General features: G+C 43.3%; 1 long non-coding RNA gene across 1 annotated transcript; it reads right to left on the bottom strand.

Annotated features, from left to right (window-relative positions):
• Positions 1-4,803: 4,803 nt before the first annotated feature.
• Positions 4,804-27,283, bottom strand: LOC147887945 (uncharacterized). Its single transcript, XR_015543166.1, has 3 exons — positions 26,828-27,283; positions 26,616-26,707; positions 4,804-5,069 (listed from the first exon to the last, which is right to left on the bottom strand). It is a non-coding gene; the product is annotated as an uncharacterized LOC147887945 (long non-coding RNA).
• Positions 27,284-27,579: the final 296 nt, after the last annotated feature.

The raw sequence follows: 27,579 nt of genomic DNA, 5'->3' as shown, positions 1-27,579 counted from the left end.
AATAAGCAAGAGTAATCAAGAGGCAATGATGAGTCTATACTTGTAACCTCGCGGACTCAAGAGCAGCCGATGAGTTAGGACCCCAGTAGTCAAGGGCCTAGTATTGAAGAGCTTCCTAGGAACATGAAAGCTAACAGTACTATAATCATAGGCTTTGAGCTTCGAATAAAGCATTTGGCTTGTATTAGTATGCTTTTTGTTTGCTTTGATGTCTTTACTCTCATTAGTCTGTATAAAGGTGGTTTATTAGTTTCATTTTATACTTAAGGGTGTACTTTTACACCAAGAAGGTGTATATCAGCACCACTTTCTAAGAGAATCAGTCTCTATTGATGATAGCTCAAATTACAAAATTTATGGAAAATTTTTGACTTACAGCAAATATAAATTTTGTTTCTAGATCACTTATAGAATTATTCATTATTTTGGCTCAAGAATTATAAAATTTTTAAAGATAGCTTACATAGCTAATATTCCATTAATTTTAAAATATTATATTGAGTGATTAAACATAGTAAGATTTTTTGAAATTCTAACAAGTATCTGGTTATCCCACCACATTTTGGTATTGAAATTTATCTTAAAAATTCTTGGCAAAATATTCATCATAGGAAGTATTTACGGAATCTTAACTATTTGGGATTTACACAAAACTTTGATTTTAAATTTTAGCCTTAAAAATAGCATTACCAATGTATTCATAAATTTTGGAGTCTTTTTAATTTTAATTCTAAATTTGGACTTTAAACAAATCCAAAATTTTGAATAGTGTGTTTTATGCAATATCCAAGTGGTAAGAATACATCTATTGATACAAATCATGTGATGTTAATTTATAATTAGGAAACCTCAAATGAAAACCCCTCCTATTCCATAGCAATTACATAATATCTGTCTGGATCAATAACTTCATGTTAGGTCTTTCAACTCCAAGCACAATGGCATCATCATCACAACCACCATGAATGCAAACTGCATATGAGGCCAAAGGCCAAGAGGCCACATGGCATTGTAGGCAACCACCACAATGGCTAAAATTAAACTCTAAGGACAATGGCTCACGTCAACAAATTATGATAGTTGAGCCCACCACCATGATGGTTGTAGCTAGCCAACTATCCATGCAAATTATTTTTTAAAGCCCTTAAATTAAAAGGACAATCCTAAAGACATTAAGTGCAAACCTATAATAAATATCAAGATTTGTAAAATCAAACTAGTACTCATAAGATCAAAATTAATATCATAAGATAAAAATTTATAACAAGTTAGAATATATATGAAGAAGCTTGTATGCATAAGACCTATTGTGCAACCACCATGCCAGCTATTACATGACCACCATGATGGCTAAAATTATACTATGGGCCTCGTGGTTCACATCAACCATGGTGATGATCAAGCCCACCAACCAAAAATGCTATGCCCAACTGGTGAACTACTCAACTTCTCTAAGTATGACCTTCAAGTCAATCTATTGCCTAACGAAAAGCCTAACGAAAATGCACTGCCCAAATAGAGAGCTACTCAAGTCAATCCATTGCCTGACAAAATTGCTTTGCCCAACTGGTGAGCTACTCAAGTTTTCTAAGTATAACCTTCAAATCGATCGATTATTCTTGTGGTATGGTCAACCTGTGAATGCAACCAATCCACATAAAAACTTCATCATTGTGGACTCGAACGTGGATCTCATGTGGAATGAATCAAGAAGATTGCACGGTGGGTCTAGAGGTGGAGATGAGGGTGGAGCAAGAACTGCAGTAGGAGGGTTGAGTAGGAGACAAAGGTGGGAGATGAGGGTGGATATGTGTCAATTGATGAAGGTTATGGAGATGAGAGTAGAGCAATGTGAGGCTAACAATGGTGGTGGAGATGATGAGTGTGTAGTAGTGTGAAGTTGACAAGGCAGCATGGAAGGTAAAGAGCCAATGCCCAACGAGCCACCTTGAGAAGCAATTGGCTATTTTGATCAAATTACATTTGACGAGCCACTAGATACCTAGTAAGGGGACTACAACAAATTTTTACCAACATGGCTCTTTGTTTTGAAGGGGGGATGGGAAAAACCCTAGCCTCCTTTGAAGCACGTCGTAGAGTTCATTGGATATAGCAGTGGATGAGACGGTCATCCCATCATGCAAGCCAGGTCACTATAGGAGCACGGTGGATATTTAATTGTGGCTGCAAGCCTTGTGGTGAAAAAGTAATAATTAAGTCATCCGACTTAATATTAAACAAACTCTGAGGACCATCACTAAATCCTTGTAGAGAGTGTTGCCCGCTCCATCATTTCTTTCAACTACCATTAGCTTACCTTACATAACCAAATCTGTAAAGTTAAAGATAACATAAGTTATAAGGGTTACAAGATTCTTGACTAAAATTATTGCTCACTAAGTGGTTTTGGTAGTGGGAATAGTCAAAATTCATGCATGTGATCACTAATTGATGGGGCCAACACGATGGCTGATTTTCACCACCATTGTTATAAGCGTCCATGATCCAATTAATACTATTGAATGCCAACATGGTGGCCATTTCTCCAACACAAAAACTAGTTAAGCATATAAAATTCCTAGTTAAAGTCAAAAAATCTTGGTAATTGTATAGATTTTAGGGATTTTTATAATTCAATCTGTGATTATTAAATCACGTAGTGGTTGCAATCAAGCATGAATGGTAACTAGAATTGATGAGAATAGAATTTTTTAAGTTATAGATAACCAATTCTCCTGAGTAAAACTACTAAATAGTTCTAATAGTGGTAATAGTTAGAAGTCATGCATGTGGTCATTGACTAGTAGTAACTGGTAGTGCCAACATAGTGGACAATTTTCACCATCATTATTAAATTAAGCCAATTTCCTCCAATTAGGCCTAGCACGTGGCCATCATGCAAGCTCGAAGGTTGTACTTGAATGCAAGATTTTGGGTAGAATTAGAGATGCATCATCAAATCCCTTTGTTGGATCTCGCAAGCCTTCTCCTTACAATCATTGCAATCCTTGGATCTCGCAAGCCTTCTAGAACCCTACAAGTCTTACGTCCCTCCACCATAGTGGATAGAATTAGAGATGTACTCTCCTTGCAAGCCTTGCATCCTCTCCTACTTACTCCCTGCACTCCTACTTCCTCCTTGCAATCCTTGCACCTTACAATCCTTCTCTTTACAACTTTTGTTCCTTGTACTAATAATAGAAGTCTTAGAGACACATCTAAGGTCCATTACCCTCTAGCCAACTCCTCTGTGACATCCTGTGGTTCCACTACTGCAGCTGGTCTCAAAATCATGACATCCTATGCATCCAATAATCTCTCAATCAATAGCTTGTCGAGACGTCTCTGAGCAAAGTAAATGTGAAGGAGGGATACATTGTATATGAGGGTGCTACAGTCCACATTGACACAAAGATGGTTGAGGACATGGTCAAAGTCCCTGGAGGTAGTTTGTAGGTTGGTTTCTTAGAGCGTTTATGGAAGAAATAGGATGCCATTAAGGGATTCGCCCTTGTGCAGGTAAGCAATGATGGTGGAGTCAAGGTCACGACCTTGCCAACAAAAGTTCAAAGAGAATTAAAGAAAATTAGGCATTCTTTCTGGATACTCAAGGAGCTGCAAAGTACTGGCAAGTTTAGGCAATAGTAGAGCAATTGCATGGAGCTCTCATCTCCTATTCCAACATGTTATGGAAAATTATGAGGGAAAAACCTTTGGCAAAGTTTTTTCTTCATATCCTCCCAAGATGAATACTTTTGATTATTATGATTGTTTTGATAGTAATTCTTCCAATAGTGTGGGCATTGCCCACAGTCATTAAAAAATGGGTGAAAGAAAACTTGCTTCTTTTGTTGTATCTAATCACACGTCCCTAGGCTCTTACTTTTTTACTCAAAACTATTTTCTTCACCTTTGAATGGTTCTAGGTGGGCTATATGAAGACATTCTCTAATGATTTTATCCAAGGTTTCTTGGCAAGGAATTTTCTCACAAAGTCTCTTAGGCCCCTTCCTCTTTCTTGAGAAAGATTTTTACATAGTTGATCTAAATAAAATCCTTGATATTCTCAATATGATACAATAAGCACATAATAAGTGTGTATTATTAGCACCCTTTGCCCACAAGTCTATTCATTCAAACATAGCCCTACATAAATCCAATTCATGTATTGCAAGCAGAGTGGTACTACCTTATATTACTCTAATAGGCCACTCCTCTAATAAGTACATATGTTATTAGCACCCTCTATCCACAAGTCTATTCATTCAAACCTAACCCTTACATAAAACCAATTCATATATTGTAGACAGAGTGCTCCTAATTTATATTACTCTAATAGGCCACTCCCATTCTTTGAGTGATCGAAGTAGAATTTGAGAAACACCCACCAAAACAAGAATTCCCATGTATCATCACCAAGAACCATTTGTTGTAGACCAAATCCCCGAAGACATCTGTATGCTACACAATACACCACGGTTCATCACGTTGAACTCTTACCATATATTCAAGTTTTCAAAACACTATCTTATTTGTTTATGAGCTATCAAATGTTTTCAAGACACCATTATATTTTGAAAACACCAACATAAACACTACCATATATTTGGAACACCATCATGGACAATATCCAAATTTGGTTTATTTGAAGAGACTTTTTAAGGAGACACTATCAATGGAAGCAAAAAGGGAATGCCACTCCAAGTGAAATAAACACCAACATGGACACTATGAATCGCTAACATTTATTTAAAGCAACTATTTATCAAGAAACTATCATGGACAACAAAAAAGGAAGGCCGTTCCTAGTAAAATTCCAATTAGGAAGGAGGCCATTACATAAAATTTTAAATGTTCCAAGTGAAATGCTTCTTAGGAAGGAGGCCAGTACATAAAATTTCAATCCTGAAAGTATTATAATACAAAATAGATGGGCTCCACCACTCCACTCCCTATCAACAAGAGTCACATACATCATGAATGAAGATGCTTTGCCTGATTCTGCTTCATACCAAAATCATCCACCATAGCCCCTTCACTTGCTTCCATGTAAATAGGTAAGACACTTGCTATAGAAGCAAACCAAAAGAGACACCAACATTTAGACCACAATGCAATCAGATATGAGAGCAACAAATACTTTAGTTACACCCAATTTGCAAAAGAACATTGAGGAGCAGATTCAGTTATTATATATCACCATATCAAAGAAGCCAAAATGCATAACAAAAGTAAATAACCGAAGACATCAGCACATGAGTCCAAATCCTTGATGAAAAAGCAGTTGGTAGAGAGCATTGAGGAGAAGAATTTAATCCCAATCCTCAACTCCATCAAGACTTTTAATATGAATGCTCGATTCAAGATGCCTATGATGAACGAGCTGATTGTGATGCTTTACCAAGAGGATAAAATGCACACATATGACCATGATAAACATGCCTTCTATTCACATGGCTGTGGGAGAGGCAGAGGCAAGTACCCTCCATAGGGTGGGAGAGGTACATCTCATGGAAGAGGAGGCTATGCACAGCCCTCTTCTTCGCCATCTTTAGGAAGGGGTGGTTCAGGGTCCTGCTCACATGCATATGGCTCAGGCACTGGTCAGAAATCAGCCTACAAGAAGGGTAATTGCCACTATTGTGGCAAGCCCGGTCACTTTGAGAAAAAATGCCGGAAAAAGATGCAAGACCAAGGACAAAATCAGCCAGGGCATGCAGCCCAAGATAATCCTAATAATGACACTACGAAAATTGTTTAGGAGAAGTGTAATAACATGGCAGAATGACCCTTCATTATGGCTGAATCTACCCTGCATCTCCAGAGCTCTGACAGAAACTCAGTATTCTGACCTTTGTAGAAATGTATGCTCGAGTGTGTGGGTGCATGTTGGGGGATGTGTGTGAGCATACATTGATACGAACCCACTACTGGGTGCTGATGACATTACTGAGGATGTCATAGTAGCTAATCCCTTTGCGTGATGGAGTTGATGGTTTGTAGTAAATTACTGCCCACGTATGTGCCAAAACAAACAGCCATGAATATGCCTCAGCATGGACAGCACATCGAGCACCAGATTTTTGGCAGCCAATACCACAAAAAGGTGGGCAGCATGCAGAGTTGATCCCACTGAAATGGACATTCCTGCCTTTGATGATGAGCAGCACATGTGTGGACAGCAAACACTTATTGCTACTGATGCTTGTGCAAATGCCAATGACAAGGAAGCATGGCTTCATGACACATCGCAGAGAGTGGTTTCTCTCCTTGGATGGATCAAAAACAGGAACAATTAGGTTGCAGACAATAAAGTCTATAAGATTGTAGGGCATGGTGCCATCCAATGAATCCCTACAATGGACAAGCGTGTCAAGTATATCAAGGATGCCAAGATAGCACAAGAGATGTGTTAGAAATAGCATCCCACCAGAGGGTATCCTGCAGACCGTGGAAGACTGATAGAGCGTCCCCAGGAATTACACGCAGAAATGTTTCACTACGGAATTAAACTTCTTCACTTGTATGTACTTCACAATCATAGATGTGTGTACAAGCCAGTAAAGAGACAATGCATCCAAGATAAATATAGAATCCACAATTATATATTTCTGTCCAAAACCGGACATAATACAAATGAGATGTAGAGTCCCACCAAACCATGGTCCTCTGCTCTTACCAAAGTTATCCTACTATCTGCCTGGCACTCCTAGATCTCTGAACCCGCATGCTCCTCTGAGCTTATGTAGACTCTCTGTCCAGTGATCCTTCCACCTTACTGCCCGGGTAGTCAGCCTAAGTGGGCAGCTTCTCTTGAGCTAAGTCTGCAGCCATGTATGCCTCCTTCACCTCCTGGATGTAGGTCCAAGAGAAGCCTTCCTGCTTCTCCTTACTGCTCTTTGAGTTGCTGCTCCAAGTGATGCCTTATGGGGACCCAGAGGTCCCCTTATAGAGCACAAGACACTTTCAAAATAGCCAACTCCCTAGGGGGCCCAGGGGTATTGTAGCAGCCGCCTGAGTCACCCCTAATGGTTGACCTGGATTGGCCAACATATCCATGCATATGCAGGCCATGCCTGGCCATGTGGCAGGCTGCCACTTGCCCAGGCAGGCCGCCCCTTTTTCCAGCCTGCTCTTAATCTCTCTCCAGCCCATAGGCCTTCCATGTTGGGCTGCCTATGTGGCAGTCCCCCTCTTTCCTCTGGGCATGCTGCCCACATGGTATCCAATAAGATGCCCATGTGGCAGCTCTATCTCTAGGTCTCCTCTCCTATGCTCTCCTCATTTGGGGGCTCATAGGTGGGGAGGTGTCACGAGCATCCACACACCCATGGCCATGCTAGCTAGTGCCAGCGCAGGCAGCCAAGTCAACAGCCATGTAGGCGTCCGTACAGCCATTCAGGCAGCCTTGCGCAATCAGCAATCAGCACACAGTCAACAGGAAGTCAACGCCACATCATCGCAGGTCAAAAGATGCAGAGTTGACTTTTTGTCAAAAGTTGCAGAGTTGACTTTTGGGGTTTTTGACCGACCTGGTCACTGGTCGGAGTTGACCAGCCGACCAGGACGATGGTCGGCGCTGACCAAGTCGGCCAAGCTGACCTATAAGCCTATAAAAGGGCAGCCTTTGGCCCTCATTCTTCATCCACTCCTCAGGCCTTCAAGCCTTCAGAGAGCAATAGAGTCAGGCCTCCTTGTAGCAGACCAACAGGGTAGCCTCAGCCTCTTAAGGGATCTAGTGAGGATTCACCTCCTCTAGGTAGTCTAGTCTTCCAGTTTTGCAGTGAGGGTTTCAGCCCCTTCATACAGTTGTATTCAGGCCTTTGGGCATTCATTAATCAGTTGTATCTATTTCCTCTTCGGAGGTCCACTACATTCTCTCCCTCTGATTCTCTAACTCACATCCACAGCTCACTTTGTGTAGTGAGTGCATCATCTTGCAGTTGCAGTTAGTATTGAGCAGGAGAGAGAGTGAGGATAGTCTATCTCCCGCTACAGGGGGTGTCCAACCCTATCCAAGACTCCCTCTCTCAAACCCACATTAGCGCGATCCCAATACGTCAATGGAGATGCTCCAGTAGTTCCCGTGTTGTACCCTCTGAAACATTTTGATGTCGTCGTAGTTTTTTGGTTTTTCATCCAATGGCTCCTACTCCGTCAAGTCCAGCTCGACATAAGCATACCAGTTCGGTACACAGGTCCATCTTAAACTTTAAAGTTGTAAGTCGTGACTTGGAAGCTCTTGACACTTGAGTCTTAACTTTTAACTTCTAAAGTCTTAACTTGCAAGCCCTTGAGTCGTGAGTCTTAAGTTTAACCTTTAAGGCTTGAGTGATGAGTCTTGACTACATTGTACAAGTGCATACTTATTGTATTGCTTAAATGTAGCTTAGCGTACTTCTATAATCTGGCAGTTAGCTATGCTATCAAGTTGTACACTTGTATACTTCTACACAGACACACACACACACACATACGTATGCACACACACGCACACGTGCGCGCGCACAAACACATATCATCAAATATTATTTATTATAACTACAATGACGTGTCTTTCATGTCTCATCCTTAAGACACTTTAGATGCATGGCAAAAGCATGTCTGACGTGTTGTGTCTTAAAGTGCCTTACAACCATGCCCATCACTATCCATCACCTTCACAAAGGTCTTTGACTCCTCTCTTGAAGAATTCTCAATGTTAGACATCTTGATAGTAACATGGGGATCCATATACCTAATCTCAGCAGCACTAGGGATGCTACCAAGAAAAGTCATTCTCTTACCACCAAATGAGCTGCCTTTTTTGACTCTGAGCTGGCCCCCTTGTTCTTGAGATCAGCTTTTTTCTTTCAGCATTCCTTCATAAAATGCCCTAGCTGATCACAATAGAAGCATTTCTTTTCTTCCTTGGTCTTCTTCATCTGAAGAATCCGCTCCTTCGTCAGATTTGTCCTTCTTGGGCTGCCTTTGCCAAGCTTACCTTTGCCCTTGCCTTTTCTCCTGTCTTGAGCTACTAGGGTTTTATCACCCATTCCATCATACTTCTTTTCCCGATCTTCTTGTTGCAGCAACAATGGAACTAGTCACTGACTCCGCCCTCTGCCCTGCAATCATTGTAGTAACAAAACTACTATAGCTCTGGGTAAGGATTACCAAAAGGCGAGCGACAAAAAGCGAGCGAGCCAAAAAAAGCGAGCAATAAAAAACAATAAAAGATGTATAACTCCCCCATTTCAGTAGCAAAAAATAATAACTTATTCAAAAGTCCATATGTTTCCTCAATGCTAGAAGGTTAAATATGCATATAACTTTCTGAGCCACTAACACTAATTTCACATCATCCATGAGATAGTTTGTATGTTCAATTTTCAATTCATTGTTTGTATTAAAGACAAACCCTACAGTAACTGCAATCAAGTTCTCTCTTTCCACTAGAGTAATTGAGATCATCAATGCAACCTTCCACACAGGTGGGGTGTTTCCAAGGACTCCTTGCATGGATTAGTTTAGATTCCATGCATATGTAAATGCTTAGCTTTTTTAACTCTGTTCACTCTTGGAATGAAACCCATGTTTCTTTGTTACTGGAAAAATATCCTTCCCTAATGATTTATTCTTACCTCCCACTAATCTAACCAATGCAACAAATTAACCACAAATTCATATTTTGGTGCATTAAATTTTACTAGATGGTGCACAAAGACATGATAGTCATCTAAAGTACGCCTTGCCATTTGATTTGATATGTAACATGACCCTATTTGCTGTTTTGGCCCAAAAGAGGACATTTTCACATCCCTGTATTTTTGCAAGATGTCAACATATGATTTTTTTGGCCCAAAAGATGAGTTTTTAACATCCCTACATCTTTTTATTGTCAAATATAAATGGCATAATGTTACATATCAAATCAAATGACAAGGCATGATTTAGATCAATATCATGTCTTTTTGCACCATCTAAAAAAATTGTGTGCATCAGAATATGAATTTTGTGAAATTCTGTCCAATTTTTTGCACCAAGTTTAAAGCAAGGTTTCCCATAATGGGGAGCGAGAAGACACTATCTATTTTGGCAAAAAAAAAACCAAAATTTAAAATCCTCTACCTTTTAATTGCACTCTGGGGATCACTCTTCATAAACCCATAAAGCATGTGCAAGCAAGCATGTATTAAAAATTACCCCTATCCTTGCAATTTATATTTTTTCATGTAAATGGTTGAACCCATGTATGTGTTTACATTTTAAAATATCTACATATATAAATTACATTAAGTTGCTATTTTATAAATCCCCTCATGCACACAAACAACATTAAGTCCCCCCACTAAAAAATACCCCTCAATTCACAAAAGTGATATGTTACATGTTTATGAGTGACCCCCCAGGATAATTGCCAAACCCAAATGGGGTCATGTTACAATAGTCCTTAACTTTAGACTACTCAATTTCAAGAAATGTGACATAACCACTCTTTTGAATACTTTATACTTCAAGCAATTATTTTATAAAAAACTTAGATTCTTTCTTTGCTTGCTTGATTTTCCAATCAGTTCAACTGATTGTCGCTCGCTTTTTCTTGCTCGCTCTATTGACTGCCTCCCTCCCAACCGCCATAGATCCATCCGGACCACCCTCGAGCTAGAGGTCCAAACCACTTGGAGAGAGCCAACCAAACTCACGGTCTAGACTTGCGTCCCATACCACAAGCCCTTTCCCCTAGCTGCTACTCTCTGGCTCCATATTCTTAGCTAGGCTACTCTAAAGCAAGCATCCCTTGTTTTATGCTCAAGCCTTAGCCAAATTAGGCTTACCCTGACTTGGCTAGCACTCCACTACCAAGAATAGTAGGCTAGCTCACCCATGTGATCTAGACCTCACAACGGTCTATCCCTAGGTTATCCCTAGACACTGCGCTAACTCCAGATATTGTCCTAGATCCTTGCCAGCTAGGCCTAGGGTTTAGCAAACCCTATACCTGCATTACGTCTAGTCATGGACATAACATTCTCCTTCCCTTAAAGTAAGATTCATACTGGTACAAGTCAAGATAGGAGATCTCTACTATGCCACTATTAGCCATAGCACTAACTTTCTGATAAGAAAGTTAAATATGACTCTCTTGCCTAGAGACAAGATCATGGTCCACCATTACCCAGCTACTTTACAGCAACAAAGAATAGCTCATGGGGTAGGTTTGGCCACACCCATGAAGAAGCAAGACATGGAATGGAATGGAAAGCAAGACTAAACAACCATAATGGAAATGAAAATGTACAACTCAAGTAAAGTACTTACATCACCAAGAAAGGCTTGAGGCTTGAGAGTGATTTGACATGAGAAAGTACAATGCCTTTATAGGATAGGCACACACACTCTAAGTGTCAAATGTATATGGGATGAGTCCCATAGTGACACGTGGCACTCTAGGATATAAAGTAGTATAGTACTACTCTAGAACACACTAAAAGTCACTCAAATTGACTCCATTTCCTAACAACCCACTCACCAATGGATGAATGCCAGATACCCACAGGTATCAACCAGTCTGAAGTTCCTATATGGAACTTCCCTAGCTTTGGCAAAGTGATCAACTTCACCAATGCTAGCTGAAAATGAACCTTATGCTAACTATTCTTATCAAGGTGTAACATGCAACGGTTATCTGATCGTGTAATTCACAGCAAGACCTTCTTTAAACCTTTAGCGAGGAATGAGCGTTGTTTACCATAGAGAGAGAAAGGAGATGAGGGTAGAGAGAGAGTAGAGTCGACAACCGATTGGGTCCCTATACCCACTGAGGGCCCCCTCCCCCAATCAGGGGAGAATTTGCTTTATAGTTGGAGAACTGAGAAATACAAAGTACACTCTTCGAGAGAGCACAGAACGCACTTCTGAAGAGCTCACTGTGCACACGTATAGCAGACCCAAGGACCTGAGAGGCAACGCCGACCAATACCGAGACCTTAATGCTGTCCACACTGACGATGTAGGATGCTTCTGCAAGGCAAGGAAGAGGCTTGTGCTGTCTACCGGAATGCAGGGTTACTGCGTGAGTGAGAGAGTGAAAACTAGAAGTGATAGATCCTATGAGAGAACTGAGAGATGACTGAAATATAGAGCTGAGAGTGAGCTGTGTAAACTGTAAAAGAGAGCTGAGAAAGCTGAGGAAACAGTGTCCCAACCTCTCTCCGTTTGCTGGTCCAAACCTCCGACTGTTGTGCTTCGTGGTCACCTTCAGATCAGGCTGAACTGATGGCCAAGGGACTGAGGCTAGAGCAGGGCCAGATCTAAGGATCTCACGGGCTGCACAGAAGGCTGAAGTGGAGCTGTAGGAGAACTGAAGGCAGGAGCAAACTGAATGAGAAAACAAGGCAGCCAAGGGGCCCTTTTATAGGGCTGGACTGAGCCAACCCAGTCTATAAACAGACCGACTCAGTCTGTTTTACAAGGGTGGCCCATTAGCAATTCGTTTTGAATTCCCTGCCACCTAGGAATTCTAATGCACCCACAATAGCATCTACAACATCCCATACTACTACAGACCACCCCTTCAAATGTTAGTGTTTGGGTCATCTTTAGTGTAGACCCTGGTAGGATCTAGGTTCCAGTTAAGGTCTACTGAGATCTAATTCTAGATCTCTGAATTTGCTAAGAGATTCTAGAAAATCATCTTGCAAATTTTCTCCTCGGCCCTCCCTACCCCTTCTTGTAAAGGGATCCCAAACCTGCCTTTCAGTACCATGGCCATGAGGGAGAGGGACGGGTGGAAACTCAGCCAAGTAACCACTAGGCCAATTCATGTCTTTCCAACACCCAATATTCTATCCAACAGGGTAAATCTATCCAAAGTTTTCCATACGCTACCAGAAGGATGCCTTATTCCAAGGAGTTTTCTTGTTACTTGATTCTCATGTGACTAAGAAGTTTCGGTATCCACATGCTTGGATCCAAGTTTCAAAGTCAACAGGTGGTCCCAATTCTCTGCTTGAGAAACCCAAAATTATTTGTGTTCACATAAACATAGAGTCTAATTGTTACCTTGTGTCCCAGCCTAGTGCTCAATCCAAGCATAGAATAAACACAATGAAGCCCTTTATTATTCTTGCTTTTACTCCAAGTGAATCCTCACATCAGGACAGTAAAGCAAATAAAGGTTTTTTGACATATCCTTGTCAGTGTCTAACAATCAAGTTTCCAACTATTTGATATCCCTTCGAACAATAGTCTTGTCCCAGCATATATTGTTCAAGTCAAGATTTGCCTTGCCATTAGTATAGCCAATTAGTAAAGCGCTTGACTAACTCAATCATTCTGCCTTGATTTCCATGTCCCATACCATGGAAATTTATGAAAAGGTCGAAGAATGATTCATCTTAAGGATACCCAAAGGTTGACGAACAAGACCTTCAAGAATCATACGGGTTTGAGCTAGCAACTCACCTCTCAGATGTAGATCCATCCAGACCACCCCCAAGCTAGAGGTCCAAACCACCTAGAGATAGCTAGCTAGCTTCAAGGCCCAAATTTGCGTCCCATACCACAAGCCCTTTCCCCTAGCTGTTGCTCTCTGGCCAATAGGTCCTGGTCATTGAGGAAATCATCCTGACGACACCTGATAATGAGCCCCCAATCTATACTTATAGGCTATATAATGCTTTATTGGCTTTAGCGTTCTTAGGTAGGCTACTCTAAAGTAAGCATCCCTTCCTTTATGCTCAAGCCCGATTAGTCTTACCCTGACATGGCTAGCACTCCCCTACCAAGTATAGCAGGCTAGCTCACCGCATGTGATCTAGGCCTCACAATTGCTAGCTTCAGTCTATCCCTAGGTTATCCCTACTGTCGGATTAGACCCTGTACTGACCCCATATCTAGTCCTAGATCTTTGCCAGCTAGGCCTAGGGTTTAGTGAACCCTATACTTGCGTTATGTCTAGTAATGGACGTAACAATATGAGTTCAAGGTGATGAGATTTGGGTTGACTAACGCACCGGCCACCTTTCGAGCACTCGTGAACAAAATATTGCAGCCAATTCTTGTCTAATACATAGTGATTTTCTTTTATGACATCCTCATTTACAACAAAAGCAAAATAGGCAAAAAAGGTTAAATTATTGGGCACAGTGTGAGTAGAGATGGATTCGAGACTCATCGAGAGGACCCCGCAAAGATGAAATGCATGAGGGAATGACTGAGAGGGTTTTTGGGCCTTGCTTCTTCTACATACTATTTATTCAGAAATTTGCCAAGAGGGCAGCTTCTCTTCCAAGACACTTGAAGAAGACCTGAAATTTACATCGACTCATGCCTCTCTGTCGATATGCCTTGAAATTTGACGACCATTCATTATGGAGGGAGACGCTAGTTGCAAAGGCTAGGGGGCTGTTCTATAGGAAGAGCATGGTGTAATAGCTTTTGAAGCAGAAAATTTCATGCCAAACAGGTCAACTACCTTTTTTATGATCAGGAAATGTTGGCCTTCCTACATGCCTTCAAAAAGTGGCATCACTATGTGTGGGGGAGCAAAGTCAAGGTCAAAACTGATCATAAGCCACTCAGATTTTCCAAACAGAGCCAAACTTGTCAGCCAAGTAAAAGAGATGGCTGGCTTCACTCCAGTCCTATGACTTTGACATTTAATATAGGAAGGGAAAAGGAAATGTGGTTGCAGAAGAATGTCTAGGATGTGCACTTGGATGTTCTTTGCGGTTTCTACCATCTAGGATTGGATACATGGCATTCAAGAAGAGTGCATGGAAGCAGCCATCTTTTCGGACTTGTAGGATCCCTCATGCCGAGATCATCTAACTTTAAATTGCATAACAGCTAGTTGTAGATCCCGGACAAAATTTACTTGTTCCAGATTCACAATATAACAAGAATGACAGGGTAAGGAAAAGTTCCTTCTCTCTCTCTCTCTCTCTCTCTCTCTCTCTCTCTCTAGACACCACCGGATATGTCCGATGTGCTTAGGCCCACTACTTGCCACATGTTCACCACACATAATGTATGGGCTGCACTTCGCAGATTACACAATCGGAGAGCGCAGGACCATGAGGGACTATTGACTGAACACTTTGCACATGGACAAGAGGTCCTAGCTCCGGTCCTAGCACAAATGTTCCACCAGGCTATGTACCACGGTTTCCCACCTGCCTGGAGCACTACCACTATTGTACCGATACACAAGGACGGAGACCCTATGGAGACTGGGAACTACCGTACCCTCATGTTTGGCCATACTCTGGCCAAGATTAATGGATCAATCTAAGGGCTATCACTGAGGAGACGAGGTTTAGACACCAAAAGGTCTACTGACACATCCCAGCACTCCTGAAACCTCTGATCTGCAAACAAACACACACAACATAAGAAACTGAGCAGGCTGCTCACCACCCAACCACGACATCTACGGGATGTGATCCCGAATCAGGTGATGTCCCCTCCGAGCCACGAGCTGAGCTACTGGCACGAACTCCCAACCAGATCCAAACCAGCCTGGTGTCCCATACCACCAGGTGGCACTGTGAAGCCTAGGATCTGCTACTAGGCCTTGGGCTACGCTAAGATGCAGGTGCGCGTCCGTGACTCAATCCAGGATCAGACCTAGCACCTGGGAACGAAACTTGCTCCCATCGGCTCTCTGAGAACTAAACCCCCTGGGCCCTTTTATAGACTCGGGCCCCAAGCGCCAAAAATAGCGAAGACCTCAAACTGGTTCGAACCCTTGCCACTCAACCCGAGAATCAAGCCTGCCTAGCTCTAAGCCTCCCCAGGCTACCTGAGCTAGTCTTGTGTACCCAATACACGTCAGATATCAATCCGTGCACATGACATACTTCCCCTCCTCTAAGAACTCACTCCTGAGTTCGCTAAGAAACCCGGAAATGTTCTTTGGAGGTTTTGTAATGTCTCCCATGTTGCATCCTCCTCAACACGATCCTTCCACTTGATCTTGTATTTTGTGATATATCGATTACGAATCTGTCTGTCACGAAATTCAAGAATACACTCAGGTTCGTGTGGAATAAAAGTCAAATCTGTAACTTCTATTATCTCGTGAGGAGAAACAAGTTGATCATCCGCACCCAAGACTTCTTTCAGTCTACTAGCATGAAAGACCGGATGTACTTTAACATCAGGAGGTAATTCTAGTCAATATGCAACTAGTCCAATTCTTTTAATGACCTTGAACGGACCACAGTATCTGGGGGATAATTTCGGAACCAAACTAGTACTTAGGCTCTTGGATTCCTTGGGAATTCGCAAATATACCATCATTCCTTCAGAGAACTCTCTAGGTGAACGATGTCTATTCGCATAAAATCTGTCCCAATCTTGGGCACTTCGAATAGACTCCTTGGCAAACTGCAACATTTCTTGCATGTCTTGCAAGAAGTTCTTAGCAGCATCATTTTGAATCCCTTTTAACCCAACCATAACTGGTGACTTAGGTTGAAACCCGTACATAAGCATAAAAGGACTGTAACCAGTACTAGAATACTTTGCACTGTTGTAAGCAAATTCTATCATAGGTAGATAATCTTCCCATGAAGACTGTCTCTTAGATACATATGCCCGAAGCATGTCTTCAACCAACTGGTTAAGCTTCTCTGTACTGCCATCGGATTGTGCATGATCTGGGGAACTCATACTTAGAGTAGTTTCTAACTTCTCAAAAACAAGTGTCCAAAAGTTACTTGTAAACTTTGAGTCCCTGTCACTGACTATGTCAGATGGCAAACCATACAGCTTAAACAAGTGGTCCACAAACTCGTGAGCCAACTGAATAGCTGAAATAGTTGTTCTAGTAGGTAAGAATCTAGCCATTTTTGTCAAACGGTCTACTATGACCCAAATGGAGTCATGTCCCTTGCGCGTTCGAGGCAAACCAGTAATAAAATCCATGGAAATACTTTCCCATTTATTACCTGGAATCTTTAATGGTTGTAATGCTTCTAAGGCGTTCTGCCTTAGTAACCTGACAAACCCGGCAACCTACTACATAGTTCTCAATAAATGCACGCATCTTAGGCCAATAAAAGGTATGCTTCACAAAAGACAGAGTCCGATGTATACCCGGATGTCCAGCACTAGAGGCATCATGACACTCCCAGAGAATCTTGGATTTAAGGTCCAGAACATCTGGCACACAAATCTTTTCATTCCGGAACAGCAAGCCGTTCCTAATCATCCACTGACCTCCCAATGCCTGTACCATAGGTGGCACAATCCCTGAGTCCTGGTCAACCATGGAGCTCCCATCCTAGACTCTTTGCCAATAAGAACTGAAATGACTATCAGTTGCGTATAGCCCTCTCAAGGATTGAAATAGGTCTGAGGATATTCCCGTAAATGACATAGCATTTACAAACTTGACTCGACTTAAGGCATCCGCCACACTATTCAACGAACCCTTACGATAGCGTATTTCAAATTCAAAATCTTGCATTAATTCTGCCCATCTAGCTTTCCGTCCCCTCAATTCAGATCCATCACACACATACTTAATTGACTGATGATCAGTCAATACAAGGAACTTTCAACCATACAAGTAGTGTCTCCAAACCTTAAGGGCATACACTACAGCATAAGGTTCCTTTTCTAGTGTGGGCCAACGATATTGGGTGTCGTCTAGCTTCTTACTCTCGAAAGCTACAGGTCTGCCCTCTTGGAATAGAGCTGCCCCAATCGCAAAATCACTCGCATCGGCCTCTAGAATATAAGGCCCGGTAGGATCGGGTAATGCAAGAACGGGTGCTTCCTTGATAGAAAACTTCAAGGTTTCAAAAGCCTTGTTCATTGTATCATTCCAAGAGATCGGCTAGGTAGACCTGCGTCCACGACCTTTCAATATGTTTGTCAGGGGTGCCGTGATATGTGAATAATCATGCACAGACTTCCGTAGAAATACCGTAAATCCTAGGAAAGAACGAAGTTGTTTCACAGTCTGAGGGATAGGCCATTCTAAAACCTTCTGGATACGATCCAGATCAATGCTAATACCTTCAGAAGAAATCTTGTGTCCTAAGTAAATGATCTCCTTCATAAAGAAGTCACATTTACTCATCTTGGCATAGAGCTTATGCTGTCTTAGAATAACTAAGACAATCCGGAGGTGTCCTATGTGATCCTCAAGCGTTCGGCTATATACCAAGATGTCATCTAAGAACACTACAACGAATTTGCCCAGAAAATCTCGGAACAAATCGTTCATCATCTGCTGAAAGGTGGCAGGAGCATTGGTCAAACCAAAAGGTAATACAAGAAACTCGTAATGACCATACCTAGTTCGGAATGCGGTTCTATCTATGTGTTTAGCATAGATACGGATTTGGTGATAACCCGTACGCAAATCAATCTTAGTGAAATACTTCGCTCCGGCCAAACGGTCTATCAGATCATCGGAACGAGGTAGAGGGTATCGATTCTTAATTGTCACTTTATTTCATCGTTTATAATCTATACACATTCTCCATGTAGAATCTTTCTTCTTCCTTAAGAGGACAGGTGCACCCCAAGGTGATTTACTTGGGCGAATATAGCCCATATTCAGATAATCCTGTAGCTGTGAAGCTAACTCATCCTCCTCTAGCTGGCTCATCCTATAAGGTGGTACACTAATAGGTTGAGCCCCTGGGACTAAGTCTATGCAATGATCTACTGCCCGTTCTGGAGGTAAACCTTCCGGCAGTTGAGCAGGGAATACATCCTTAAAACTATCTAACAACATTCTCAATTCATGGTGTTCAAACACACTTAAATCATTCTTGTTAATTACAGAGACAACAAATGAAGAAAGCGGAATCAAAATACACTGATAGACATCATAATGAGAAGTGTTTAATATATTCCAAAGCTGCATCGCAAATACAAGAGGTCCCTGAGAAGAGGGAATTTTATCACACTGAATACAAAATTGGGTGTCCTTATCTACAAAAGAAAGGGTATGCTCCGTCCATCCAATCCGAATATTGTGGGTTTTAAACCACTCTATTCTAATTAACAAGTCTACATGCTCCAGGTGCATAACATAACACGTAAGAGCCCCTGTGTAAGCTTGAATCCGGATAGGAAGCGCTTCAATCTTGCGATCCCAAAACTGCTTCCCAGCTGGAAGTTGCACCTCATAGGTGTGATCGCTAGGTATCGTGGACAGCCCCATCTTCTGCACAAATTTGTAGTTAACAAAGTTGTGAGAGCTGCCTGGATCAAAGAGAATGTGAACCTGTTGATCCCTAACTTCTCCATAAACTCGGAAAAGATCATGGGAACCAAACAACGAAGTATTGAAAGTGCAATTACAAGAAAGTGGGCAAGTAATGACATTTACAGAAATACCTGTCATCGAAACTTGGTTCGCTCCCTTGGCTGTGGTACCTGGACCCGCCTCGAGCTTCGGTCCAAGCGCTAACTTTTGATTCTTGCACTTTGGACATTCATTCTTGGTGTGGCCCCGCTCCTCGCAGTAGAAGCAACGTACGTCCTTCTTAAGCTTCAATGTGCGAAGGAAACGGGCTCGACCATTCTTTGCCTGAGTCAAGTGTTTCTTGGAGGCGTTGTCTATAGACTTCGTCTCCCCGGTACTAGTCATAGGCTGAAAGAACTTTCATTTGTTCTTTCCACTCGTGTCGGAAACTGTAGTTGCCTTTGCACCGGCCATGGTATCATCATAAATACGCGCGTAATTCATGGCCTCTTGCAACGTTGTATATTTGTTGTTCTTAATCTGCAACTTGTACGAATCTGGCAAACCATCCACAAAGAAACCTAACAAGGTCACTGGATCCATCTTTGTGGCCCTGGTCTGCAGATCTCGAAACCTTTGAAGATAAACTTCAAACGACAAGTTCAGCTTAGACATATCGAGGGCTTTAAGCTTGCCAACGATATCATAGTCGTCGTCCTTCTTCAGGAACTCCTTCCTGAAGACCACTTCGAAATCTATCCATGTAACTAGCTTAGGTTGGAGTTCCTTCCACCATAACAAAGCCTTTCCTGACATGAAGCCAGCTGCAAGCTGTATTTTCTTTTCATCTGGGTACGGGTGGAACTGGAAGTGTACCTGCCACTTGTGCAACCAAGTGTCAACAACCTCCTTAGTTCGAGACTTCTGATCTCCAGGAAAAGGGTCTGGAGTTATGTTCGGACCTAGCACTGAAGCCATGGCATCCACATGCGTGAGTGCCTGCACAGTGCTAGTCAGAAGGGTGAGAGTCGTCTGAATCCCTTGGAGTTGCTGTGTCAATTCCGTTTGATTCGCATTAACCTGCTCGAATTTTCCATCCAGAGCAGTGGTGAATTCACTGAAGGCCTTCTTCGTAATCAGATCGTCATAAAGACCCTGGTCTTCCTCAGCAGGGTAATCCAAATCCTGATCTCCCATGGCAAACTCAGGATTTACAGAATCAGACATGTCTGAAATCTGATTTGAAAGAATATAAAACTGAGAGAAATAACTGAGGGAATGGAAGCTGGAAGGAGAGTGGAGCAGAGAAAAACCGTCCCAAGAGATGCTGACGAAAGAAGATGCTGGAAACTGACGATCAGCGGGCGTAGATGATCCCAGAGTCTTTCCTTGCTGGTTTCGCTGTAGGCTGCAGTGTACGGAAACCGTACTGTATGGAATCCTCCCGCTGGCTGTACGGTTTCTGACGCAGTCTGTACAGATGCATGTCGCAGGCTATACGGATGCTAACGCAATCTGTATGGATGCTGACGCAGGCTGTACGGATGCCTATCGTAGGCTATACGGATGCTGACGCAATCTATACGGATGCTGACGTAGTCTGTACGGATGCTGACGCGAGCTATATGGATGCTGACGCGAGCTGTACAGTATTCCTGTCGCAGGCTGTACCGAATCTTGATGGCGCAATCAAATCGGTGTGCAAGGAGGGCTTCTTGTGCACACTAGGTGAGGCTATGGCTGAGCTTGGATCCTTGCCAATCTATATAGGGGATAGCGCAGCTAATCTAGGAAGCTATGCTTCCCAGAAAAGCTCACCCTCCCAAACTTGGAGGTGGGTGCTTTTTTGAAAAAAGCAACACCTCCCACAGAGTGGCCGCACCCTGCTCCAGCCCCCTCCAGCCATGGCGCACCACTCAGCCACTCGCACCTGCGTCCTCTACCCCTACGCAGCCCTGACCAGCAACGAAATCTCCACGCCTGCCACCCAGCTCTTCTCACGCCTCTCCTACCTGCATCTCCACTCTCTCCTAGCTACGTCTCAACCCTCTCTCACCTAATCCCTTCAGCAATTCCGAAATCACATACTCTCTTTCTCCTACCTTTTCCCTACATCCTTACCACACCCGATAACCCATGAACCAACAAGAACTTGCAGCAGCAAATTTCGAAATTAGGGCATACCTGGAGGAAGAAATCGTCCAAAATTTTCACATCAGAAGTTCCTACCTCAGGAGTTGGGTCTGATACCAACTGACACATCCCAGCACTCCTGAAACCTCTGATCTGCAAACAAACACACACAACGTAAGAAACTGAGCAGGCTGCTCACCACCCAACCACGACATCTACGGGATGTGATCCCGAATCAGGAGATGTCCCCTCCGAGCCACGAGCTGAGCTACGGGCATGAACTCCCAACCAGATCCAAACCAGCCTGGTGTCCCATACCACCAGGTGGCGCTGTGAAGCCTGGGATTTTCTACTGGGCCTTGGGCTACGCTAAGATGCAAGCGCGCGTCCGCGACTCAATCCAGGATCAGACCTAGCACCTGGGAACGAAACTTGCTCCCATCGGCTCTCTGAGAACTAAACCCCCTGGGCCCCTTTTATAGACTCGGGCCCCAAGCACCAAAAATAGCGAAGACCTCAAACTGGTTCGTACCCTTGCCACTCAACCCGAGAATCAAGCCTGCCTAGCTCTAAGCCTCCCCAGGCTACCTGAGCTAGTCTTGTGTACCCAGTACACGTCAGATACCAATCCGTGCACATGACATATACCCATGCTCTGTAGACTTTCGGAAGGCTTTTGGCACTGTCCCACCGTATGGCATGATCATGAGACTATAGAAGCTACAGATTCCAGACACACTGATATGGAAAGTGATGAGCTTGTATGAGTCAATCAGAGGTAGAGTTCGCACTCAAGGTGGTCTATCGGATTGGGTGGAGAGTATGATCGGAGTGAAGCCAGGCTGCCCCCTCTCACCGACCCTCTTTGGGCTTTACATTGATGAGATCGCTTCCTTCATAGACCGCCCTGGAGGCGAAGGATCACTACTGGCCGATCTCATGATACAAATATTGCTATACGCCAATGACATAGTCCTTATCTCATCCTCAACGAAGAAATCGCAAAGACATTTGGAGGCCCTAGAGGTGTTCTACAGAGAGAGAGAGACTTGACAGTCACAAGGTTATGGTTTTCAACACCTCACATGCAGTGCTCCGTCGATTCAGCTTCACTTACCAAGACGAGCCAATGGAGATAGTGCAGTCCTACACCTATCTAGGAGTAGTCTTCACAAGACCCCTCTTCACTATGACACATGTAGCCCATGCACGACTTCCACGGGGGCGAGGTCCTCTAGCCCGATTGGAGAGACAGTGATTCCAGTCACACTTTTAGGATCCACCAATGATGTGCTAGCTTTTCAATATGCTAGTGCGACCGACTGTCGTGTATGCAACACCCTTTTGGGGATGTGACCTACTGATAGCAGAGTGGAGGAGATTCGAGCGGCTACTGGTGACTATGGGATCTAGGATGATTTGGAGCAAGCCCTCAATCCTGCATGAGATAGTACAGGCAGAGTTCGCCATGATACCACTACAGATTGATGCCATCTTCCAGACAGTGACATTCATTCACAGAGTTTGGGACTTACCCCAGTGGAGACTACCGAGGCTGGCTCTGGAGTCATCCAAACGACTAGCTGAGAGAGGGGCGAACACACGGTATGCACGTATATCCACATGGTTTGCCAAACACTGGATTCAAATGGACATGCTCCCTCCCTTTCAGTACAGTATGGATGCACCCCTTGAGTCGATCTCACGAGATGAGATTAACCATATCATACAGTTGGCTTGGGCGGGAGATCAAGAGCTCCCCACCAAGACCCAGGGATTCATCATCAGACCCCAATATCTAGAGGATAGAGGAGTCTCACACGCACTAAGGATCGCCATTGCACAAATGCGGGCTTCATCCCATCAGCTGAGGATTAAGACAAGGAGAGCAACACGTATACCCAGAGAGCAGCGGATCTGCATGCTATGCACGCTAGGAGAGATTGAGACAGAGGAGCACTTTCTCTGCACCTGCCCAATCTACTACAAGATCCGAGGCGATACCATTGTCTCTATCAAGATGGGAGTGGGTTCGGCCTACTATCGCAACTGATCCACTTCCATGACCAGGTTTGCATTGGGCTTTATCTACTTGAGATGCGCCGACATAGGGAGACCCTCCTACGACAGATCAAGGAGTAGAAGGAGGGGACCAGACCACAAGATACAGAGGCTGACCAGTCACAGCAGCATGTCACAGATTTCTATGCATTTGAGTCAACTCCAGGATATAGTGGGATGGAAAAGCAGCTAGCTATTATGCGAGCAGTATGGACTGCCGAGAGAGAACTGCAGAGGCTACCCGTGACACGCAAAGCGGCTAGAGCACACTCGATTGAGGTCCGACCTACCACAGCTTTCCTCAGAGGAGACCGCCCGAGACGAGGGGTCAGTGTAAACATAGCTCAGCGGGTTCAGAGATCGAGGAGACCACGTCCCCCTCCGCCACCACAACGTGAAACAGCCAGACAGACACAGATCCGAGACATTTTCACCGCTCATAGACGAGACACCACAGTGCCGCGGTTTCGGAATCTGATAACTAGTCCCAGTTCCAGCTCTATTCCTACTTTCAGATAGTACATGATATGATATGATATGACATGATATGATATGATACGACATGTTTTGTATTTGATTTTTCTTGAGCTATTGAGCTCTTTATTTCAGCATAGTACTCAGCAAGGACCTTAGCGCGTCCTTTGCTCTAGTCCTTTGTGGCTTGTATGAGTTTTTTCCCCTTTTGGTGTTTTCCACACTTTGTCCCATAGGCCCATGGGGCCTTCCACGGATGTTAATATATCTTTCTCTCTCTCTCTCTCTCACTTCTATGGAGTAGAAGTATGGGGAGGCAGCATCTCTCCATTTACATGAAATGAGATTGAAAAAATGCAGAAAGCATTCCTACGACGACATCTAGGAGTCAAGGCTACTACCCCGTACTCTGTGCTCCTTTTGGAAACATACAGGAGGCCAATTGAGTTTCATGCATTGATCAGAGTGATGCAATATCTTGTGGACGTGCAACAAATGCCAACAAACAGATTACCACACAGAGCATGGACAGCAAGTATGAAACTTCAAAAGAACCATAAAAGCAAGATCATATGTACAGGATGGGGGACAGACATAAGGATATGGTTCAGCAGATGGAAAGTGGAACCATACTTAACTATGCCACCTGAAAATGTCAATCTACAGGTATTCCAGTTGTCCTTACTATGCACCCTACAGGCTTAATGGCTGACAGCAGAAAGGAAGATCAAGTTAGAATACTACGAAGATCAAATAAATCCTCTATGCTGGTCATCATTCATGAAATCAGATGCCTCTGCTCAGCCATACATGAGCACTCCCATCCCTCTTCTCTATCGCACGAATATTGCCCGATTCCACACACGGTCACATACCTTGGCCATAGAGAAAGGAGCTTGGTTGAATTTGCCACGACATGCCAGAGTTCGCAGATTTTGTGATTCACAGGCAGCCAAGTTAGAGGCACATTCTCTATCGCACGAATATTGCCCGATTCCACACACGGTCACATACCTTGGCCATAGAGAAAGGAGCTTGGTTGAATTTGCCACGACATGCCAGAGTTCGCAGATTTTGTGATTCATAGGCAGCCAAGTTAGAGGCACATGTAGCCCTACAGTGCCCCAGATATGCACATATCAAGGATGATTACCAGCGGATACTGGTAGACACCAAACAGCTCTCATCAGTTCTCTCCATTGCCTCTCCGGCAACGTTGGGGTCTTTTGTCACTCGTCTTTTTTCATACCGTCAAGAACTTGAAAAATCTTGACCCCGATTAGGTCCCATGGGTCATTTTTGGCCCCCCGAGGACGATAATAAATTCTACTTCTACTTCTCAATCCTTCTCCCCCTTCCGCCCTCTCACTTTTGCCACTTCTATCCTCTTCCCCTAATCTTCCCAAATTCTTTTTATACAATGATGGCTCTATGCCAACATAGAGATGTGATCCAAGGTAAAGTGTGTCCTTCAAAAACCTATATGTTACCTAGCTCTATGCTCATGTCTCTCTGTAAAGGCATTAACTTCGGAATCCAACTCTAGTCATAGCGTTTGGCCAACATGTGGCCAATCATGATAGTGCGACAGTTGTTGGGTGCGGGAGGCAATGGAGTGGAAATGGAATGCAAAAGCAAATACGGCCCCCAGTAAGAAAAAACCCCCTATTAACTAATTAATTGGTGTGGGGGGAGCCGGGAGTGGTCTATGATGGGAAAATATTTAGGGATAAAGAGGGGGGGGGGCTTGAATTAAATAAAGGGAGGAGGGGGAGGGGCAATAATTCGTCTCATGTGGGGGCTTCAATTAAATAAAGGGGGATTAAAGAGGAAGGGACATGTGAGATTGGGGAGGGGGAGGGGTATTAAAGAGGAAAGGACATCCCAAAGGGGGAGGGGGATGAGGGAGGATTTCTAATACTACTATCAGGAAAGGGGTATAAAATATTACTTTGTAGCTTAGTGGTAGAGCTCATACGTGGGAAAAAAAGGGTTTTGGATTGGAATCTTTTCTTGAACATTTGGGGAAGCCCCCCTTGGACATAGTGTATGCATAAAATAAATTAAGCCATGGAGAAACATAGGTTAATTAATGCATAAATAAATAAAGCCATAGACAAACATAGGATAATTAAAGCATAAATAAATTAAGCCATAAATAAACATAGGTTAATTAAGCCTCAGAGAGCTGCTAAGGGACAAGCTGATTGAGCTGATCAGATGGAGCATCATATCCTATGCATGGGGACCCACATTGAGTCCGTGACAACGGGCGTTAGAGATTACTGCCCCACATGTGAGCCCATCTGAGGAGGACAGAGGGGCAGTACAAGCAGGTTAGGCCGGAATGATTAGCAGAAGAACTTTGAGGTGGATGCAAACAGATTTCTATCACAGTAGCAGATTAGGACCAGATCTGCAGCAATTGTAAGGTCATGGAAAGACGTGTAGATTGGCAGTTGCACGCCAGACTAAGTACGCATATCTGACCTAAATGAGCTGGTTGGGTCAAACATTGACCAGGTTGGCTGAACCTGATCTTGATCTGGTTGGCCATTTTTCGGGCTGGACTGCCCCCTATTAAGGAGGCTCTTGCCTCATTGTATGCATACAACAGAAGCCTTTCTTTACCAGAGGCACGCAGGAGCATTCACTAAGCAGCAGCCTCAGTTTGACATAGCATCCTTAGCTGTATTCAGCCTACCATGTGTTTTAGTAACCAAATTATATGAATGGTTAATGGAACACATACCTGATCACACCTGCGGGTGTGTCCAAACTTGCCACATCTCCTTGTGGGCTACCAGCTGCCATCCAACCTGTGTGACCACCATCTCCTTCGTGCTAGAAAATGAATAAATGAAATTAGACTTAATTTTGCAGCACTTTCAAACACTATCTCTAACCAAATTTTAGAGTGCATACCTGAAAGTACTATCTCTAACCAAATGTTAGAGTGCATACCTGAGAAATCTGGGCTACTACCACACAATCGATGAGTGGGCCGCCCCATCCTACTTTCCCTGAAAAGTCTTTTTCCAACTCTTTTTCTTGAAAGAAAGAAGAAGGGCTGATTCGCAGAAATTGAAGCTCCCCCTCATAGCTTTCTTTTGGTGAAGCCCCCTTCCTAAATTGAGATTCTATGAACGTAGTCGATTTGAGGGATGCATAAAAAAAGAAGAAGGGCTGATTCGCAGAAATTGAAGCTCCCCCTCATAGCTTTCTTTTGGTGAAGCCCCCTTCCTAAATTGAGATTTTATCAACGTAGTCAATTTGAGGCAGAGAGAGAGAGAGAGAGAGAGGGAGGAATCAATCATAAAACATGGACTTCAAGAATAAAAACAAAAACAAATTCTGAAATTTGCCCATCTCCAAGACGAATCCTTCACTACGGCCTACACGAGGCAAGCCAAAAATCAGGCATTTAGTTATTTTTATGTTCACTTTTTTTGGGCATGGAGCATATAAGTATCCCATGAAATTCTCCACCTCTCTCTCTCTCTCTCTTCTTCTTCTTCATCCCTTCAAATCCTCCACTTTTTTCTCCCCCCTTTCTCTCTCTCTCTCTCTCTCTCTCTCTCTTCTTCTTCTTCATCCCTTCAAATCCTCCACTTTTTTCTCCCCCCTTTCTCTCTCTCTCTCTCTCTCTCTCTCTCTCTCTCTCTCTCTCTCCCTCAACTTGCAATTCATTCCCTTTTTCGCTCACCATCTAGGGT

Source organism: Dipteris shenzhenensis, chromosome 22, assembly GCF_047967505.1.
Source record: "Dipteris shenzhenensis isolate YYH24624 ecotype China chromosome 22, Dip_SZ_1.0, whole genome shotgun sequence".
NCBI lineage: Eukaryota > Viridiplantae > Streptophyta > Polypodiopsida > Gleicheniales > Dipteridaceae > Dipteris > Dipteris shenzhenensis.
The sequence above is the reverse complement of the archived record's forward strand: the minus strand, read 5'-3'. Positions and strand labels throughout refer to the sequence as shown.